Source organism: Pseudochaenichthys georgianus, chromosome 7 (genome assembly GCF_902827115.2).
Source record: "Pseudochaenichthys georgianus chromosome 7, fPseGeo1.2, whole genome shotgun sequence".
In the NCBI taxonomy this organism is placed as follows: Eukaryota; Metazoa; Chordata; class Actinopteri; order Perciformes; family Channichthyidae; genus Pseudochaenichthys; species Pseudochaenichthys georgianus.
This window is the reverse complement of record NC_047509.1, coordinates 2,684,132-2,694,845: the sequence shown is the minus strand read 5'-3', so window position 1 is coordinate 2,694,845 and position 10,714 is coordinate 2,684,132. Positions and strand designations below refer to the sequence as shown.

Genomic DNA, 10,714 nt, shown 5'->3' with positions numbered 1-10,714 from the left:
CTACACACACACACACACACACACACACACACACACACACACACACACACACACACACACACACACACTCGCTGATGTCAGCCTATTACCCTGAATACCCTCCTCATCACACACACACACACACACACACACACACACACACACACACACACACACACACACACTCTCTCTATGACTCCTCCTTCTGAAGGTGGAGCTCGCTCTCTCACTTCCTTCCCATTTCCTTCCTCGTGCCCCGCCCCCCTTCACACACACGCACACACACACACACACACACACACACACGCACACACTTCCTTTATCATCACCCTCTCTTTCCTTATTGCCTCTATGAGAGAAAGAGAGAGAGAGAGAGGGGGGGGGGGGAGAGAGAGAGAGAGGGGGGGGAGAGAGAGAGAGAGAGAGAGGAGAGAGAGAGAGAGAGAGAGAGAGAGAGAGAGAGAGAGAGAGGGAGGATGGTGGAGAGACATTTACTCGTCATTGCTTTCACTGTGTAAAGCTCCATTAAGCTGCTGCTGCACTACAGGCATCACACACACGCGCACACACACTGTTATACAGTAACACGCATGGTATATATATGTGTGTGTGTGTGTGTATGCTCTTCCACCTTTCAGCGCTTTGCATTTTTACCTGCAGTGGCCATCACGCACTGTCAAGCGTGCACGCACCCACCCCCCACTGTCCGTGCACGCTCACGCACGCAGCAGCAGCAGCACCGAGGGAGCGATCAATACACTAAAAGCTCGGAGTTTTTTTTTTTTAACCGGATCGGAGAAAAGACGCGTTGGGAGAACCGGAGGAACGGGCAGGAATAATGAAGGTAACGGAACACCGGTTTCTCCCGGTGTGTTCACTGTTTTTCTCATTCCTTTGTGGCACAACCGGGGGTTTCTCGGTCAAAGCGGCCGAGGAACCTTACGGTTGGTCGGGAGTCAGTGTGTTTCTTGCAGAGTACAAACGGCGCCGTCAGCACATTCACAGCCGAGACATGCAGCCTGCAGCCCGGGCAGAGAGGCAGCGAGCTGTCGGTCATATCCTCCATCCTCACCACCGTGTGTGTGTGTGTGTGTGTGTGTGTGTGTGTGTGTGTGTGTGTGTGTGTGTGTGTGTGTGTGTGTGTGTGTGTGTGTGTGTGTGTGTGTGTGTGTGCGTGTGCGTGCGTGCGTGCGTGTGTGTGTGTGCACCTGAATGTCTCATCTGTCACCCTGCAAAGCTGTAAACTACCAGCTGCTCTGGGATCAGTGTGAGTGGTGACACCGTGTGTGTGTGTGTGTGTGTGTGTGTGTGTGTGTGTGTGTGTGTGTGTGTGTGTGTGTGTGGTGTGTGTGTGTGTGTGTGTGTGTGTGTGTGTGTGTGTGTGTGTGTGTGTGTGTGTGTGTGTGTGTGTGTGTACAGTGTGTACAGTGTGTACAGTGTGTGTGTGTGTGTGTGTGTGTGTGTGTGTGTGTGTGTGTGTGTGTGTGTGTGTGTGTGTGTGTGTGTGTGTGTGTGTGTGTGTGTGTGTGTGTGTATATACAGTGTGTACAGTGTGTGTGTGTGTGTGTATGTGTGTGTGTGCTTACTTGGTGGATCTGCGCTATAGAAGCTGCTCTTTGTCTGCTCTGTAATGAATGGCAGCAGGAGGAGGTTCACTCAGGAGGAGCAGTGAGGTAACTGGGTGTGTGTGTGTGTGTGTGTGTGTGTGTGTGTGCGTGTGTGTGTGTGTGTGTGTGTGTGTGTGTGTGTGTGTGTGTGTGTGTGTGTGTGTGTGTGTGTGTGTGTGTGTGTGTGTGTGTGTGTGTGTGTGTGTGTGTGTGTGTGTGTGTGTGTGGTGTGTGTGTGTGTGTGTGTGTGTGTGTGTGTGTGTGTGTGTGTGTGTGTGTGTGTGTGTGTGTGTGAGGTGATGTGTTCACGGTAATGAGGCAGCATGTATCTGCATGTTGTTAATGAGGAGCAGTCCTGAGACGCTGAGCAGAGGAGGTGCAATCAGCGAGTATTTAGGGAGGAAAGTGGAGCCGTTCCTCTTTGAGAGGAGGGGGGGTTATCAGGAAGTAGCTGCACAAAGTGAGGAGTACACAGAGTGTCACTGAGGAGAGGAGGAGGTGCATTTATGTATTCTATTGTTATCCTTTACACCTCACCCGAAGTGTTACTGTGGTTACTGTGTAACACTTCGGCTCAGACTGTACACGTACACTGATAGGCGTTTATCAAATAGAAACATATGTGTTGCGCTCTGTCACATTGCACGCCTATATTTGTCCCAGTGTTTGTTAAAATATATTTTCCAGATTTGTATAGTAATTTATGTTCTTGACTTTTACCCATGTTTGTATTATTGTGTGTGCGCACTACACACCAAAGCAAACCTGATAACACACCTGATCCAGATGTTAAAGGAAAAGTAGTAAACACGATTATAATCTATATACTCTAAAGAAATAAATGGCTTGTTAAAAAAATGAAAATGAAAACTTTATTACAGACTCAGAGTCCAGATAAAAGTTAGGACATATAAAGACGTGTTTGTTAATGAACCGTAATGTGTGTCAGTCCCCCTATATCACATCTGTCTGACTCTATGCTCTGACACAGTCCGTCCTCTGGCTGCAGGGCAACACTGAACACTCAGATCTGCTCAGCTGCAGTATATAGTCTGTTCTGCAGTGATTATCAGGGTGAGTTGTATTCATACTTGTTGACGAGGAGGTGTTTAAGGCGTAGTTAAGAGGAGGAGGAGGAGGAGGAGGAGGAGGAGGAGGAGGTTATAATGAGACAGAAATACATTTAAAAAATGCATTATTGGATGAAAGTTCTGAAAATATGTTTTCACGCAATCACAGTTTCTTAAAACATCTTATGTTAAAGATTATTTAAGTTGATTGTATCTCTTTGAGGAACATTTTCCATCGTTTAAGACAAATGTGGACTTAAATCGTACAATCTGACACAAAAAGGACTGCATCGGAGAGAAACACATAACACACATCGCTGTTGACCGACAGCATGTATCGGACAGTCGTTAAAAGACAATGCGAAAGTCAAGCAGCTCTAAATTGTAATTGTTTGGGTCCTTTAGGTCGAGAGTCTTGCTCATGAGACTAAAACAGTCTGTCCTTTTTGTTTATCTTGTATTTTTCTTCCATCAAACAAGTATATAAATGAGATCTGGAAGTTGCCAAAGTAAGTTAATTATCAGCTGTTCATTCATTGTGTTTTACGGGCGCAATGACGCTTTTACTTTGAAGGCGTGAAAGAGCTGGAACCACAAAGTCAGATCGCAGCTTCAAACACTGCCGGCGTGTTTCAGGGCAGGAAGGTGGAGACGATGTTTATCCTGCAGATTACTGAACACACGGCAGTCAACACGAGAGAGAACAAACAAACAACAACAAACGATCTGAAGATGTGAGACGCAGAGACAAAGACACGGAGGAAACTCAACTACTGTATGAATGAAAAGTGAAGAAATAATTATATCTGGCACTAATGATATGGAAATGATAAAGACACTGTTGAACACTTAATTAATTAATTCAAAGTGATTAATTCAAAGTAATTGCTCAGTTAATCCAGAGAGGGCTCAGCAGGTCAGCTGTGAAAAACAATTAAAATATTTAAAGTGTGCGTCTAATAATAAGCTCGTAATCAGTACAGAATATTTAGTTTGATTTAAGGAAATGTGCAAATGAGTCGCACAATTGTAATATCATATTGTCGATTTAAATAAGTTGTTTTCTTTAGTTTCTCAGCCCTAGTGATGTTAAACATTTGTACCGCTAGTTTAGAAGTGTTTTTATTACCTAAATGATAGAGTTAATCCTCTGTACGGTGGCCTTTTTGGGACATCTCAGGTTGTTCGCTGACGAGCAGGTTCACAAAAAGATTGTGTTCCTTTTACAGCCGCTACTCCTGCAGTAATAAGGCAAAAAGAAACCTTACTTTTGTCGAAGCATGTGCAAAATGTAAAAGCCACATTGCAAATTCACTTGAAGGTATATCTGTAGCGACAGCAGGAACAAACATTTGTCGCTGAGAGGCTGAAGTCGGTGCCTTTGTAAGACTGGAAAATGAAGTCTAAACTGCGTTGAACAAAAAGCTTACTATAATAAAGATAATAAACAAATACGTAGTAGGCGGAGCTTAGGGGTCCAAGAGGATAATTCGTAGAGCAGGTCGAGACGGATAAGTGTGCTAAATTTCAGGTCATTTCAGGTCATTTTTCCAAAATGGGATTTTCATAGGTGGCGCTAGCTAGCATTACATTACATTACATTAGACGCTGTTATCCAAAGCGACTTACATACTCAATACTGTGGGCAATCCAACCCCACAGGAGCAACTTGGGGTGACACAGCGACATGCTGACTGCAGTGGGGTTTGAACCTGTGCCTCACTGATCCGAACACCAACGCACTATTCCACTGCGCCACAGCCTCCCCAGGTCGGACAATCTGAACCCATTGACTCCAGAATGTCCTGGCGTCCGTGCAAAATTCTACAACTTTTGAAGGCCCTCAAAAATGGGCTCTAAGAACGAGAAGAATAGTGAAGAATAATTCCTACAATAACAACAGGTTCCTCGCACTTCGTTGGGTCCTAGCACTCTCGTGCTCGGGCCCTAATAAACACATTTGAACTTGCACACAATTCTACTTTCTGAATAAGCTGTGAAAAGGTTGTGGTCAACAAAAAATACAGCGACCCTCTATTCCACTCTTCCACACACCTCACACACACACACACACACACACACACACACACACACACACACACACACACACACACACACAACACACACACACACCTCACACAGTGAACAGGTGATGTTATTACCCATGTGACCCAACGGATCAAGAAACAATAAGTAATAATATTATAAACAAAGCCCAATGCCAAAATATAAACAATCAAAAAACCCCAGTCAGAAATCGATATTTTTTATTATTTTACGTTTCATTTTCTGAATCGTCCCAAATAAGATATTTGCAGATGTCAACGTTACTGTATTCTGTGGTTTGCGCATGCTACATCTGCATACATTACATTACATATCTGAAGTGCTTTGACAAAAAATCCATACAAAAATGTCATCTGTAGAAGCCGTGATACTGTAAAAAGTACAACCTGGCCTACCTGCCTGTCAGCCTTCCATCGGGGCACAAACTTACCTTGTGCCCTCATTGGTCATGTGCGCTTCGTGTGTGTTGGGGGAGGGGCTCTGTGAGGAAGAGGCAGATTTACTCTAGAGATGGCAAATCCGGATCATTTTATGGACTCGGAGTCTTCTGAGTCAATCATTGAAGAGATCCGGATCATACGAGTCATTTGAGTCATTTGAGTCATATGAGTCAGCATGACCAAGACCGTAGAAATCCTACCGGTGAAACCGAAAAGTTGTTGCATTTAACCAGCATATTAAACTAACGTTACATTAACCTCCGCTACACAGTGTATTTTGCTTTAATAAAACATGTGTGTGTGTGTGCATTTTAAAAAATAAGTGTTTTGCATTATATGTATATAGTTATTTTAATATGTTCCTGTACTTAAGCTAATTTTGCACAATTGTGTTTTCATTTAATAATAATAATAATTGTATAATTACATTTTATATATTCTAACTGTTTTGCAATTTTCTATCATTTGTTTCTTTTTGTGTGCCATGTTCAAAATAAACGAGTTTCCAAGTAAGATCCTTATTGGAAATGCAGATATTATTACAGGAGACTGTTGCACAACATGACCATTTTGTTAGAAGTCTACACTGAAACTTAATTTAGAGCCGGAAAAATCGCGGGATCCGTGAATCCAGGGGGGTATACTGCGAAGCAGGATTTTCGCTTAGCCGGCTAAATTCAGGGGAAACTCCGGCTTTCCGGTCATCCGAAGCTGGTTCTTTTTTTAGCAGGCTAGATCTCCATGGTAATATATGCTAAGCAGCTAACCTGGTCGGGACCAGGTTAGGTTGCAGGCTAAGAGCTCAACTCAGTGAAAGCACCGCCTGCTGACCAATCAGAGCTCAGTGTGCGGAGTTTAAAGCGATCAAGTCATATTACAGGAGAAAGGAAATACAGAAAAACTGCCGTCGCAGGAAAGACGGCCGGCAAAAATCACCGACTGTGTGAACGTGAACATTAATAGAATATCACCTCCATCTTCAGAGCAATCTGACTATTATAACATTAGCGTTAAGAAAGCTTACTTAAATATCGGCCACAACATAAGTAACCGGATCAGAGTACATTAAGTACAGTCCGCGGCATATCACTTCATAATGTATCATATATGTTCTTATCTGAGTCAGCTGAGCCGTATCTGGCCGTGCAACACTCACAGTGTCACATACTGTATGCAGAAGTATTATTTTAAGCAACACATAAATTGACGAAACACTCGAGACAAATGTAATTGAAGTCAGATCGTGTTTTAGACGGGGCAGTGATATCATAAACCTGTTAATGTACGCATTCAAACACTTTTGCCAGCTGTATTCACCTTGCAGGTGCAGCTCTGTGGCTTTGATCCTGATCAAGTGTTTAAGTCATGGATGTTTAAAGTTTAACTTCTTCATTTTTGACTAGTATTAAAGTTCACTTTTCATTCAGGAAGTATGACGCTGCGCTGTCAGTGCGCTTCTCCATGTTTGTGATTGGTCGAATGCTCCAGATACCACCCCTTTCATGTGAACGCGCACCTAACTAGATAGGACACGGCTGGCTTGAGCGATCCACTTGATAACCAGCGTCGTAGTACAGTTTAGCGAGAGCGCGTATGTTTTGGATTAGGCCAACCGGCTAACTCAAACATATCCAGGTTAGGTTGAACCAGGTTCGTAGTATAGGCCCCTGGTCCCGACCAGGTTAGCTGCTTAGCATATATTACCATGGAGATCTAGCCTGCTAAAAAGAGAACCAGCTTCGGATGACCGGAAAGCCGGAGTTTTCCCTGAATTTAGCCGGCTAAGCGAAAATCCTGCTTCGCAGTATACCCCCCAGTAGCCTACGAGGACTGAGAGCCGTAACATATAGCAGGCAGCAGATCCAGAGATCCAGCAGACTCGTCCCCATGCACGAATCTACAGCAGACTCAGCCCCTCCTCCGGCTCGCACGGCTCCCGCGAGTCCCACGGCTCCCTCGACGAGTCGCAGCAGACTCAGAGATTTGCGGACTCACGGCTCACTCACGGCTCACGGCTCACTCACGGCTCCCGCGAGTCCAACGACTCACGGCTCACTCACGGCTCACGGGACTCTCGCGGGAGCCGGAGGAGGGGCTGAATGTGCTGTTGATTCGTGCATGGCGACGAGTCTGCTGGATCTCTGGATACAACAACGTTGTAATGTGATTGTACACGTTATAAAGAGAGTAAAGAGTGACGCAATTTATAGTTTTAATTGTTACGTCACATCAGGTGTAGGACTCAAAGGACTCGGGTTAATCGAGAGGGAGACTCGTCACGACCGGCTCATTACTAGGATCCGGGTTAATGATCCGGATGAATCATGACTCGCCCATCTCTAATTTACTCCGGTTGTGTATTTTCAAATTCTAGCGATCTCGAGCCGGTTTCTCAAACTTACCTACCCCACCTTTAATATTACTTTCCAGGCACACTTTGTGTAAATAATATCCTGCTTATATTTTGTTAACAGGACATTGGCCCTTCAATAGTGTTTTTATCTTCACGGTCATCTGTATATCTTTCTTACTCTCTAATGCTGCTTTACTTCTATTTTGAGATGTTTCTATTTTAGAATTGTCTATTCTTCTACTCTTTTAATTTTGTTAGCATGTGCAATGCCTGGTTTTGTTTTATGCTGCTGCAACAAAACAATTTGCCAATGTTTGATTAATACAGTACGTCTTATCTTACCTTTGAAAACACCAACACATTGGCCTGATACCACGGCGTGAAGGAAGCAGCTCCAACTGCCATACTCCGTGTTCATGTGTGCTCTTCTTTTAAAGGTCACCTATTATGCAAAATCCACTTCTCCATGTCTCTTCTACATCAACATGTGTCCCCTCTTCTTCATGTCTCTTCTACATCAACACGTGTCCCCTCTTCTTCATGTCTCTTCGACATCAACATGTGTCCCCTCTTCTTCATGTCTCTTCGACATCAACATGTGTCCCCTCTTCTTCATGTCTCTTCTACATCAACATGTGTCCCCTCTTCTTCATGTCTCTTCTACATCAACATGTGTCCCCTCTTCTTCATGTCTCTTCTACATCAACATGTGTCCCCTCTTCTTCATGTCTCTTCGACATCAACATGTGTCCCCTCTTCTTCATGTCTCTTCTACATCAACATGTGTCCCCTCTTCTTCATGTCTCTTCTACATCAACATGTGTCCCCTCTTCTTCATGTCTCTTCTACATCAACATGTGTCCCCTCTTCTTCATGTCTCTTCGACATCAACATGTGTCCCCTCTTCTTCATGTCTCTTCTACATCAACATGTGTCCCCTCTTCTTCATGTCTCTTCCACATCAACATGTGTCCCCTCTTCTTCATGTCTCTTCTACATCAACATGTGTCCCCTCTTCTTCATGTCTCTTCTACATCAACACGTGTGCCCTCTTCTTCATGTCTCTTCTACATCAACACGTGTCCCCTCTTCTCCATGTCTCTTCTACATCAACATGTGTCCCCTCTTCTTCATGTCTCTTCTACATCAACATGTGTCCCCTCTTCTCCATGTCTCTTCTACATCAACATGTGTCCCCTCTTCTTCATGTCTCTTCTACATCAACACGTGTCCCCTCTTCTTCATGTCTCTTCTACATCAACACGTGTCCCCTCTTCTTCATGTCTCTTCTACATCAACATGTGTCCCCTCTTCTTCATGTCTCTTCTACATCAACATGTGTCCCCTCTTCTTCATGTCTCTTCGACATCAACATGTGTCCCTCTTCTTCATGTCTCTTCTACATCAACATGTGTCCCCTCTTCTCCATGTCTCTTCTACATCAACATGTGTTCCCTCTTCTTCATGTCTCTTCTACATCAACACGTGTCCCCTCTTCTTCATGTCTCTTCTACATCAACACGTGTCCCCTCTTCTTCATGTCTCTTCGACATCAACACGTGTCCCCTCTTCTTCATGTCTCTTCGACATCAACACGTGTCCCGTCTTCTTCATGTCTCTTCGACATCAACACGTGTCCCCTCTTCTTCATGTCTCTTCTACATCAACATGTGTCCCCTCTTCTTCATGTCTCTTCTACATCAACATGTGTCCCCTCTTCTTCATGTCTCTTCTACATCAACATGTGTTCCCTCTTCTTCATGTCTCTTCTACATCAACACGTGTCCCCTCTTCTTCATGTCTCTTCGACATCAACATGTGTCCCTCTTCTTCATGTCTCTTCTACATCAACATGTGTCCCCTCTTCTCCATGTCTCTTCTACATCAACATGTGTTCCCTCTTCTTCATGTCTCTTCTACATCAACACGTGTCCCCTCTTCTTCATGTCTCTTCGACATCAACACGTGTCCCCTCTTCTTCATGTCTCTTCGACATCAACACGTGTCCCCTCTTCTTCATGTCTCTTCTACATCAACACGTGTCCCCTCTTCTTCATGTCTCTTCTACATCAACACGTGTCCCCTCTTCTTCATGTCTCTTCTACATCAACACGTGTCCCCTCTTCTTCATGTCTCTTCTACATCAACACGTGTCCCCTCTTCTTCATGTCTCTTCTACATCAACATGTGTCCCCTCTTCTTCATGTCTCTTCTACATCAACATGTGTCCCCTCTTCTTCATGTCTCTTCTACATCAACATGTGTCCCCTCTTCTTCATGTCTCTTCTACATCAACATGTGTCCCCTCTTCTTCATGTCTCTTCGACATCAACATGTGTCCCCTCTTCTTCATGTCTCTTCTACATCAACATGTGTCCCCTCTTCTTCATGTCTCTTCCACATCAACATGTGTCCCCTCTTCTTCATGTCTCTTCCACATCAACATGTGTCCCCTCTTCTTCATGTCTCTTCTACATCAACATGTGTCCCCTCTTCTTCATGTCTCTTCTACATCAACATGTGTCCCCTCTTCTTCATGTCTCTTCTACATCAACATGTGTCCCCTCTTCTTCATGTCTCTTCTACATCAACATGTGTCCCCTCTTCTTCATGTCTCTTCTACATCAACATGTGTCCCCTCTTCTTCATGTCTCTTCTACATCAACATGTGTCCCCTCTTCTCCATGTCTCTTCTACATCAACATGTGTCCCCTCTTCTTCATGTCTCCTCTACATCAACATGTGTCCCCTCTTCTTCATGTCTCTTCTACATCAACATGTGTCCCCTCTTCTTCATGTCTCTTCTACATCAACATGTGTCCCCTCTTCTTCATGTCACTTCTACATCACCATGTGTCCCCTCTTCTTCATGTCTCTTCTACATCAACATGTGTCCCCTCTTCTTCATGTCTCTTCTACATCAACATGTGTCCCCTCTTCTTCATGTCTCTTCTACATCAACATGTGTCCCCTCTTCTCCATGTCTCTTCTACATCAACATGTGTCCCCTCTTCTTCATGTCTCTTCTACATCAACATGTGTCCCCTCTTCTCCATGTCTCTTCTACATCAACATGTGTCCCCTCTGTGGAAAGAGACTCTGAAAGTTTCAGGAACAAAGATTCTCTCTCTTTTTGATCAATTTCTATAAAAGCCTGTCTGAAAATGAGCTGATCAGATTTTGGCCTCTTTATGATGT

The 10,714-nt window shown here is 44.2% G+C and overlaps 1 protein-coding gene across 1 annotated transcript in view; it reads left to right on the top strand.

The window, feature by feature from the left end:
- The first annotated feature begins 582 nt into the window (after positions 1 to 582).
- Positions 583 to 10,714, top strand: part of LOC117449871 (membrane-associated guanylate kinase, WW and PDZ domain-containing protein 3-like) — a 91,238-nt gene continuing 81,106 nt past the window's right edge. Inside the window, 1 exon segment of the mRNA XM_034087774.2 lies at positions 583 to 823. The gene's annotated coding sequence lies outside the window, so the exon portion shown is untranslated.